The 11,060-nt window shown below is 41.4% G+C and overlaps 1 non-coding gene across 1 annotated transcript; it reads right to left on the bottom strand.

The window, feature by feature from the left end:
- Positions 1-10,440: 10,440 nt before the first annotated feature.
- Positions 10,441-10,512, bottom strand: trnaq-cug (transfer RNA glutamine (anticodon CUG)). The gene has a single exon. It is a non-coding gene; the product is annotated as a tRNA-Gln (tRNA).
- Positions 10,513-11,060: the final 548 nt, after the last annotated feature.

Genomic DNA, 11,060 nt, shown 5'->3' with positions numbered 1-11,060 from the left:
GGCTGCCTCATCGCTCTGACATCTCTCCATCTAATGCATGCAAAGGTTCTGTTTGTGCATGTGTGTGTATCTCGGGCCTGTGTGTATATGACAACAGAGTGAAAAAAATTTAATTTCCCCTCTGGATTAATAAAGTATTCTTATTCTACTTTTTCTGGAAAGCTACTAGAAATGCAGCGAATGACTTTTTATGCCACTATCCCCACGGGACACACAGCGACAGGTCAAGAAAAAACACCCAAGTTTGGGGGCTGAAAAGTCACTGGAAAAAGGGCCATGGGTCACGAAAAAAACACTTACAAGCCGCAGGAAACACACCAACATGTCCCTAAAAATCACTCTTATTTCCAGGCTTAATGCTGCAACAAACACAGCAACAGGTCTTTAAAAATGCCCTCGTTTGGTATGGGGTGCCGTTTGTAAAGTGGCTCACGATGAAAATAACATCAACATTTTGCCACATTTAGCTTCAAACAATGTTTAAAAAAGTGTTGTGAATTTTTTAACATCACCTTTTACCACATTTACAGCAATATTTGTTAACTTAGAAATATATTAAATAGTTAAATCTAAATATTAAATGTGGCACCTAAATGTTAAATGTTAAATCTAAATATTAAATCTAAATATTAAATCTAAATATAAATGTTAAATCTAAATGCTAAATCTAAATGTTAAATGTTAAATCTAAATGTTCTGGGTGAAACTAAATATTTAGCTAATATGCAAATTCACACTGCCGGTCACCGGAAGTACCAAAATAAAAGCTTGAGATGGTCAGACTGTGTTTATAGAATCAAATAACGAATTAAAACCAACTTATCGGGGGAAATGAACACTTGAACATACATTAGCGTGATAATAACTACCTAAAATAACAAGAAACGTGTTTGGAGAAATTTTATTTGATGTGTACTTTGAGTTGTTAGTGTCCATTCGGAGGGACTAACAACCTGAGCTAAGCTAACAACCGTTAGCTCTTAGCACCATTAGCAGTGTCTATAATGACTCATTAACTCTTAAACGGTCCGTGAAAAAAATATTTTTTTCCAGCGGATGTCTTAGTTACAACATGACTGAGCTAGCAAAGCAGTTTTGTGTTGCGATGTGTGGTATTTATTCAGTTTTGGGAAATCACGAAAAATTCACAACACTTTTTTAAACATTGTTTGAAGCTAAATGTGGCAAAATGTTGATGTTATTTTCAGCGTGAGACACTTTACAAACGGCACCCCATAGTTTGGTGGCTAAAAAGCTGCAGGAAACAGCAAAGGTCCCTAAAAAACATCCTCCTTTGATAGAAAGCTGCAGGAAGACACAGCAGTGTCCAGTGAAGGACATTAATACTTCCTCCACTGCTGTTTGTTAGTGCACAACACACCCATGTTCTACTTTTATTTTAGAGTTTAGAACAGGTTCCCCCGTATACTCAAACTCTAGTTCTGATAGCCAAATAATGAAAGGCACACTTGATGATTTTCAGTCAGCTTTGTGTCATAAAAATATTGGTAATGATGTGTAAATGAACTGTGGTGAACTTTCCTCCATCTTACCAATGCACAGATCTACCTGCTCTCCTCTTAGCTCGAATCCGCCAGCAGCTTTTTGCTGTCTCAATGGCGGTTGCTTGAGCAGATTGTACTTCTGCATTTTCGTACAGCCGCCACCACAGACACAAAGAGTAGGCTAATAAAAGTGGATCAAGAGAGAGACCCACCCCTTCCTTTTCCTCTCAAACGCAGTGCTGATCAAATATGAACCAAGATTCTGTTACTGTGTTGTCTATTTCTTGCCTAAAATGTCTTCAGAAGCATTTTAGTGCACTGTTTTGCTGTAATAAGAGAGTTTTTGAACAGGAAGTAGGTGCCATACTGTTTCCTGCACTGTAAAACTGAGATCAAAAAGTAAAACTAGGCACTTTGCCTACTATTTAACTGCAATTCGTGATTGTTACTAGTCTGCCACCGTACTGTTTCCTGCCTCAAAATGGACAAGCCATGGGGACAAACTTGCATTACATCACCCACCAGCGGGAGCATCTATAGACCAAATTACAGTGTTTGTTTCGAAAAACTTGCAGGTAGAAAACCCCACAAGTGAAACTGTGCTGCGCAAACAATGCCTCAATTTGTTCGTTTTTAGCCTTCTAAAAAATGTTCAGTTTAAGTGTACGCTAGATTTAGAATTTTTTCACTGCGGACAACCCTTTCGGACGGGGACCTGAATCCATTATCTCAAAGCCACCAGTATCCATTGACAAAACAGTCATTCAGAACATGGGAGTAGCTGGCTTTACAATGCAAGTAAAGCAACACAGTACATAAAGTGAGCTCAGCAGAGACAACAGATGGGTCAGACCGTCATGTCATGGTGATGGCTGAAAGTGACAACAGAAATAAACACATTTGCTGATTTTGCATATCTCTGCGATTACAGTCGACCCAGAAGAGATGATTGTTGTTAGCATGACGTCATGGTGATTTAGTCTATTGGTCCGCTGGTACAGTAGGTATAGGTGTTTTACCTCCTGAGCAAAAGAATGCCGCAGCCCTTTTTTTCTGTTTTCTCCAACCCATTCTCGCTCCGACCTCGTCACATATCGACGTCACGGGCTTTCCACGTCTACATACAACGTGCAAGGTACCCTGGGTGTGTTGGTTGTTGACGTTCGGGCACCGTGTCAAGTTCAGCCTGTTACATGCATTGTCTTCTTTCAAAATACACTTGTGTTTTCACAGGAAATTTAACGATTACATGCAGTCTCTTTCAAAATAAACGCAGCAATTGACATTGTTGTACAAACCCAACAACTAATGCACATGGTTAGGTTTAGGCAACAAAAACACGTCGGGGTAGCACCGGGGTAAAGGTCGGTGTTTGTTGGACCCATCCACCACCCCTCCCAGCCATTCTATCCGGACTTTCATCACCTTAACTTTCGTTCTTGCCCTGCTGCGCTTCTCCCTGTTGCTGCCAAGCGCCATTAAACTATAACGACGACTGGCTACATACCATGCCGACCTTAAAGGATGGCTTTTGTCGTCAGTGTCTGATGCCGCAAGTCACTGCCCAAGCGTCGGATTTCAACAACTTCAGAGTGAGACCAGGTTGGTTTTCTCTCGTCATATAGCACCAATTTTGAAAGTATGTGTGTCTCTCTGCTGCATCGACAGCCCAGTTCTATGAAAAGATCCTCTTTTCAGCAGTAAAATGCTTCTTTAACAACAACAACAACAACAACAACAACAACAACAACCCTGCAATCAACTGTTTTCACCTAAAAATTTAGGAGCTTGCATCCACTGTTTTAATTCATGAAATTAATGCAAAACAAAAGTTGCTTAAAGCAAAGAGAAGACGTATGAATAACCCATGACCCTAAATTCAGCCTATTGCATAACAGACCTTTACACAGCCACCATTGCTGGAGAGGTCACCGGGATAGTTGCTATGCCAACTGACTCCTCTGGTTACATCAGCATCGCAGCTATAGCTGGACTATCAGGAAACAAAAGGTGTTTCTAAATATCACAGGAGTTATTCTCAGAGTCCTGACCTTTGACGGTCACCCGTGTTTAGGGAACATTTTTGAACAATGCCTAACGGTGACTCCGCATGTTCAAACTCAGGCGACCCGGGCCAAAAACAGTATATCAGCCCGCCAACCTCGTGGATTAATAATGATACATGACAGGGGGTAAAGAGCAAGAAAGTTTTTATCATGGAAAAAAACATCTGAAAGGTGAAGTGCATTAAAGAACTGCTCAATAAATTCACGCATTGTTTCTGACTGAAGGCATTTCAGACAGACTGTCAGAGTTTTCTCAAACAGCACTTTACTGCAGCGCTGAACAATGTCCCTGCAGTTAGTCAAGACTTTTCTCTCAGTTCAATCATGGCCCGGTGAATAATAGGATGCCATTGTTTTTCTAACAAGAGTCAATGGAGGAAACAGCATGAGCTATGGAGCTATATTTACACTCCGTTTCATATTCGCACGTTTGGCCAAGGCCACTGGCAGTGTGGGTAGCAGTGACTTAGGATACTGGTGCAATGCAGCACTCAGGAAGTGATAGTGATGTAAAATAAAATGATCACATTGTAGAGCTTTTTTTCTTGTTGTAGAAAATAGATTTTGTTACCATTCCTATTTACTCTAAAGTTCCAAAGATACTTCCCTCAAAACACTTTTTAAAAGGTCTACTTTCTTTTAATTTACAGTTTTTACTACAGGAAACAGGAAGTCTGTAGACGCGACCATGATGAGTAAAATGTGGGCTTGATTTCCATCACAAATACTATAATGTATGGCAGATTATTAGTGCCAGGCATCAGGGGGAAAAAATTAAAGGAGGATTTTTTTTTCATTATGAGAATAAAGTCGAAATGTTGCGAATAAATTTTAACTTTCAGTATCATTGCCAGGCATAAGGATAGATTTCAAGTATGGCTGCCCCCTGATAGTCGACCAAACGTTAGTCTGCCAGAAAGTTCATTAGTTGCTTTCACTGGTCGCTTAGTTGCAGGAAAAAAACATGTGAAACTCTATTAGGAGCTGCACCTTGTCAAAATAAAGACCTATATGACTGGACCATGTGTGACTTTAATTTGAAAGGACAGACACAGGAAGTGTCCACGCTCAGCAGTCAGACAGGAGTCAGGTTAATTTCCAGGGCTGGTACCTGTGGTTATTCCACAGGCTAGTTAATAACATGTCGGGCAGGAAATCCAAAGTGTGGGATCATTTTGAGAAGGTGAAGGACGAACCCAAGGTGATATGTAAACTCATCTTCATTGGTCGACTACAAACATGACGTATCATCTGAAACATGGAAGTAGCTACATGCCCATTAGCCCACAGCGTCATTAACAGGCGGCTCGCTCAGTGTGTGACATGCACTTGTAGATAAAATATAGGCCTATATTAATGAAGGTTCATTAGGACGGTTTTGTATTTCTCTGTAATGTAGCACAGTGTTAACAATGTTACTGATACTATTCTTTCTCACACCTTCAACTCAAACCACCAAAATATATCATTTAATCATTACATTCATATCAGAAACATGCAGGAGACTAGTCCACTGATGGACATAAATGATGACTATTGGTCGATTAGGAAAATTCTTTGTTGGGGGCAGCCCTAACTTCAAGGCATTTCAAGAATGATGACCCATACCTGTTTATTGTCAGTTAGCACCCTCTAGTGGCTGTACTAATTATTACAGGAGCAGGGGAGGAAGTAAGGTGGCGTACAAGTGTCAAAGTTCGCGTAAGGTTGTATAAAGATGGAAGAGGTCCCAATAGAGCAAATCACCATTACGTCATGCTAACAGCAGCAATCACTTCTGGGTAGACAACTGGCAGTTGATTACAACTACAGAGATATGTAATGTTTCTGATATTTCTGCTGTGCTTATTACCCCCACCAAGGAGGTTATGTTTTCGCCGGCGTTGGTCTGTTTGTCTGCAAAATAACTCAAAAAGTTATGAACGGATTTTGATGAAATTTGCAGGAAAGGTGGATAATGGGACAAGGAACAGATGATACAGTTTTGGTGGTGATCGGTTGAAGCAAAATGGATAAAATAATAATAAATATAGTCTATCTATTCCAATTTCTAAAGACGGTGAAAATAACGCCATCTGGTGGCCAGAAAGCACGTCTTGTTCTACTTGCTAAATATTGTAATTCTAAAGTTGAAATTAATGTTCTGTGTTGGAAAAAACGAAAGTGAAAAATACAAAAAAACATATTATATTCTGTGTTGGTACAAAATAAAATACACCACAGTGTCTCCATGGTGAAGGCATATATAACCTAATAATGATAGTGATGCAAATAACCTAACTGTGATGCAGGCTGCAAAATCTGACGCGGGGGGGGGGGGGGAATCACCTACTTGGTGGAGGTCTGCACTCTGAGTGCTTTTCTAGTTTTATGTTCTGTGTTGCTTTGCTGTCATCTTAATCAGTATCAGTGTATGCATACAATATATTTGAATATCTGCACTGCTTTACCTTATATGCTTATTAATTAATTAATTAATGTGTTATTCAGTTCTTGTCAGCAGAGTCTGGTGGCTTTGATATAACAGCTTCAATTCGGACTACACAAGGCATTTTGTAGAGAGGCAGCCTGGAGGGAATTCCATAACATTGGGCACAAACGTTCGCCTGGATTCAACAATGAACTGATTTTCCCCGTTAAAGGGTTTTTTGGGGAGTTTTTCCTTATCCGCTGTGAGGGTCCAAGGACGGAGGGATGTCGTATGCTTTAAAGCCCTCTGGGGCAAATTGTGATTTGTGATACTTGGCTTTATAAGTGAAATTAAAACTGAAACTGAATCAGATTTTGGTGGTCACGGGTCAAAGGTCACTGTGACCTCACGTTTTTTTTTACATTGTCATGAACATGATGATATCTCAAGGCAGCCTTGAGAGAATTTCTCCAAATTTGGTGCAAACGTCTATTTGGACTCAGTGATGAACTGATTAGAATTTGATGGTCAAAGGTCAAAGGTCAAGGTCAAGGTCATGGTGACCTCACAAAACATGTTTTTGGCCATAACTTCAGGATTCATACACTGATTAGGATAAAACTTCACACAAATGTCTGATAGGATAAAATGATGATGTGATGACCTTTGACCTTTTGGATATAAAATGTCAACTTCACCGTGACATCATAACGATCTGCAAATCTTCACAGACATGGATGTAAACTGTAAGTGCAACTTGATTAGTTCGCAGAGGAATACAACCACAAGGCAGTGATCATTTCTTATGCCTGGCTCTAATATTAGAAGTTTGACTTTATTCTCAACTTTTTGACTTTATTTTCATAATGCAATTTTTTTTAAGTCTTCTCCTTTTATTTTTTTCCCCTGATGCTTTACCATAATACTCTTACGTAATAATGTGATCTCTATGCCAGCAGCTGAGCTTAACATTTTGGAAAAGACAACTAAATTTAAGGGTTTCTGATAATGATCTTCCTCTCACCTATGCCATTAGTGTTGCCAGTTTTACAGCCCTGTACACGTCAAAACATATTTTATCTCATTCTCAGGTTGTGGCTCCAAAAACATGCGTGTGTGGTGTGTTTGAGTTCTAAGGAGAAAGGGAAAAGGAGGAGGAGGAGAAGGAAGAGGAGGATGAGGAGGGGGGAAGCAGGTTCTTGACTAGAGGTAGGGATTTTCCCACTGGGAGCTGCATTCGTTTCGCACTATAGCGGAGTTTCTCTCACAGACACACACTCACACCTGCGACTGTAACATCTCACCACAATCCCACAGAGAGAACGCCATCCATCATCTTCTACAAAGACGACGGCTTAATAAGAAACATAAAAATACTGTATATGCACCCGTGCAAGTATGCGTGTGAGGGTGTGTGCCTACAGCTGCACGTATGCATGAATCTTAGGAAAGTTAAATTCTGTATACACACACAGAAGTACACACAGACTCAATGAAATTGCCCATGAGGACCATTCACACACGCTGAAGCACTGTTGTGTGGAGCAGATCACACCCCCTCAAATATTGGCTCACACACACACACGCTCACTGTCCCGAGCCGACAACCAGTTTCACCATGAACGGAGGACAGAGGGCCTTCTATGCTTAACAATTGAGTGAGAAATGACAGCACTCGCTCAAATATTTAAGAGCTTTTCAGAAGATCCGGAGAAGGTCACAGCACCCTGAACCAATCTCCTATCTGAACAATGATGCCATTTGATTTCCTGTGTTTTTTCCGTCGTTGGCTGAAAAGCTTCAGTGGTTAATTTGACGCAGTAATCGCATAGCTGGGTTCTCCCCCCCACGGTCAGCTTTTCTAGACAAAAAACATGAATGTACTGTATTTGTATTGTACAAAAGGACCATGGGTGCACGTGTGTGTGCAGAGGTGCACTTTGGGCTGCTGTCACATGCATCAGAGTTAAGAGGGGAGACGATTGACCCTCGATTAGTCGTGGGGATAGACTCTCTCCAGCGCGTGTCTCTGAGATAATAGAGGATCGTGTAGACCAAATGGACTAATGGGAAGTCATTAGTTGGCCCCTCGAGCTGGCAGTATGACCGCTCACCCTGGCTCTCAGGTTTCTCGATCCTGGGAAGAGGAATGTGCCTGAATCACATCAAAAGAGGAAACAGGGGTGGATTCAGGTGCAGAGGCTGATTTATTCATATTAAGCAACAGCATAAGCTAAAAATATGATTAAAATACGTCACGGAAATAACATGAAATAACATAACTTAGATGTGGGACCTTTCTAATGATTGACCAGTGATCAGTTTGGCAGAGTTAAAGCCGTTCAAGGCCTTCATGTCTCAGCGAGGATCTGTCAACAGCATCTAACGAATGGGTCTGAATGAGTGAGAGCGACAGAGACTGACAGTGAGGAATTATCGGAATGCACTCCACTGAGACAAGGACGGAGAGAGAGGACGGTAAAGAAAAGGAAAGACAGACAGACAGAGAGGGAAACACTGAGATATGCAAAGTAGCAGAATAGATTGAAACACAGAAAAGACAAACAAAAAAACTGGCTGATAAAAAAAGCCTCAGCAAATCTATGTGGAAATATATCAGGGTGCACGTCTGAGAGAAGAGCACACAGAGTCAGTCAGTTTCTCTCACGGTGCCTCTGGATGAGAGCCAACAGCCGCCCCCCCCGATGTTGTGGCTGAGGCTAATTTACAGCCATGTAACTCTCACAGCTGATATGGACTCTCCTGTCCTACTCGTCCGTCACATTCTCACCAGCAACCTGTCAAATACCATTGCTTGGTCAGCGGCTCTACACCTTAGGGTGCTTTCAGCTCTAGAGTCGTCTCCTTTGGTCTGAATCAGGGACTCATTTGGTTCCAAAGTTGTATAATTGCCTAGAGTTGGTTCGTGTTCTCACGGCAGCATTTACAAGTGGACCAGATCAGATGCCTTGTGTGAGAAAGCTGCTCTTGATTGGTCAAAAATCCAGGAAGTAAAGCAAACGTTGAAGAAGAGAACACTTGCAAGATAAATGTGACACTTTCTAATGTCACAATGGAGGGACAACTACGCAGGTTGATTTTAGCGCTGCTCATCGTGGACTATATTGCTGTCATTGTTCATTTTAGTCAAACCATCTAGTTTGAAAACGAGGCGCGGCTCCAACTAGAAAACAATGTTTTGATGCATTGGATGTGCTGAATGTGCATATTAAGGCAGTACAGGAGGAGGTGCACATTAATAATCCTCCAGGACTGTAACATGCTCATGTTTAACCCAAACAATGTGTCATGTGACTGCAGTTGCTTCACATCCAGGTCGGAACACCTTCTCACCACAAACCAACCGCACCAGAGTTCGTTTGTAACCGGACTGAGACCACCTCTTCAAGAAGGTCTCAGTACGGTTGTTTTGGTGCACACCTGAGTGTGATTGCTGTGTTCACACCTGCCCAAACGTACCGCACTGAGGGGCAAACAAACTTAAGTTCGATTGGACCGAACCAAACAGGGCAGGTGTGAAAGCACCCCTAAACTATGACACCAGCAACTGTGTTGGACATTCAGGAATGGCGCAATTTATGCTTGTTACATGCATTGTGTCTTTTCAAAATAAACTTCCTTTTTCCACAGGAAGTGTACAGTTCTGCTTGTTAAATGTGCACAGAACACAGGTTAAAAAAAAAACTTAAATTTTAGGTTTACTTCCTTGGGTTCAGGCAACAAAAGTGCATGGTTAGTTTTCACCTGACATACCTCACTAGCAGTGACACTAACAGTCTCCCAGGTGAAAATCTGGAGATTGATTTACCCATTCACCTGACCTCCCACCTGCCTCATTCAATTTCAACTCAATAGAACTTTATTTATCCTTTATTAAGGAAATTCTTGTGCGAGTGAATGCTTCAAATACAGTAACACTAAGTACACTAACAACAATTTGATCGATTCACAACCAGACAACCAGACAACTAGTGGGCTCTCCAGGTCAGCGGCCCAGTTTTAGAACATTAGATTATTAAATATCTGGCAATATATACAAATATACAAGATATAAGTGTTTTCAAGGAGCAAGAAGCAAAAACCAGTGCCTAATAGAGTAAAAATAGGAGTAAGACAAGAACAAGAGTTAGTAAAAATGAACTAAAATGGTGGAAAAAACAGACTGCTCCTGTGGTGTGCTGTGGTGCTCCTTGGTAGGGTTGCAGGCCGGAATTGAGCCTGTGGCTGCTGCGGCTGCTGCGGCTGCTGCTGCGGCAAAGACATTGCCTTCATGTATGGGACACCTGCTCTACCCACTAAGCCACTGGGCGCCTGTATAATAGAGAGAACTGCTGACTTTTGTGTTGCAGTGTTACCAACAACAGCAACATTCCAAGAGTGTAAGACCTGCTGTCAGGAGTTTATTTCCAAACTTTAACCTATACTGTGGTCATAATGCAGGTTCCACCGAGATTTGAACTCGGATCGCTGGATTCAGAGTCCAAAGTGCTAACCATTACACCATGGAACCTCTGCAATGTGGTGTTTCCCGTTCTGTAAAGTACAGCAGTTACTCAGGGTGTCAGAACCTGTTTCTGCATTTGCTGCCAGTGTCTGACTGATGAAGTGTCAGTATTTGATGAGTTGGGAGTGAGACCAGGTTGACCTGTCTGTACTCTTAACTTCAATCAGCAGAAAAATGTTGGCATTGTAGATTTCAGCAAACCATAGATATGTTGTACATTATTATGTAGTGGGTACGCTGAAACTTAGGTTTAGGCACAAAAACAACTTGGTTATGGTTAGGATGAGATCATGTTTTGGCATAAAGTACCTGCTTTTGGCAACACAATTCCCCCTAGAAATGCAGCAATGTCTCAGTAAAAAACAACCAGTGGAAAAATGATGACAGGGCACTAATATACATCCCTGTGTGGTGACTAAAAACCTGCTGGAAACACAACACCTTTGTTTGTTGGTCTCAAACACTGGTCTGCAGTGGTTTTGCTTAGATGTCACACCATCCACCTTCCTCTCAACCTCTCAGTGACAAAGTCAGCTCATACACTACGTCACTTT

This window comes from Epinephelus lanceolatus, chromosome 18, assembly GCF_041903045.1.
Source record: "Epinephelus lanceolatus isolate andai-2023 chromosome 18, ASM4190304v1, whole genome shotgun sequence".
Lineage (NCBI taxonomy): Eukaryota > Metazoa > Chordata > Actinopteri > Perciformes > Serranidae > Epinephelus > Epinephelus lanceolatus.
Note: the sequence above shows the minus strand (reverse complement) of the source record. Positions and strands in the feature narration are given on the sequence as shown.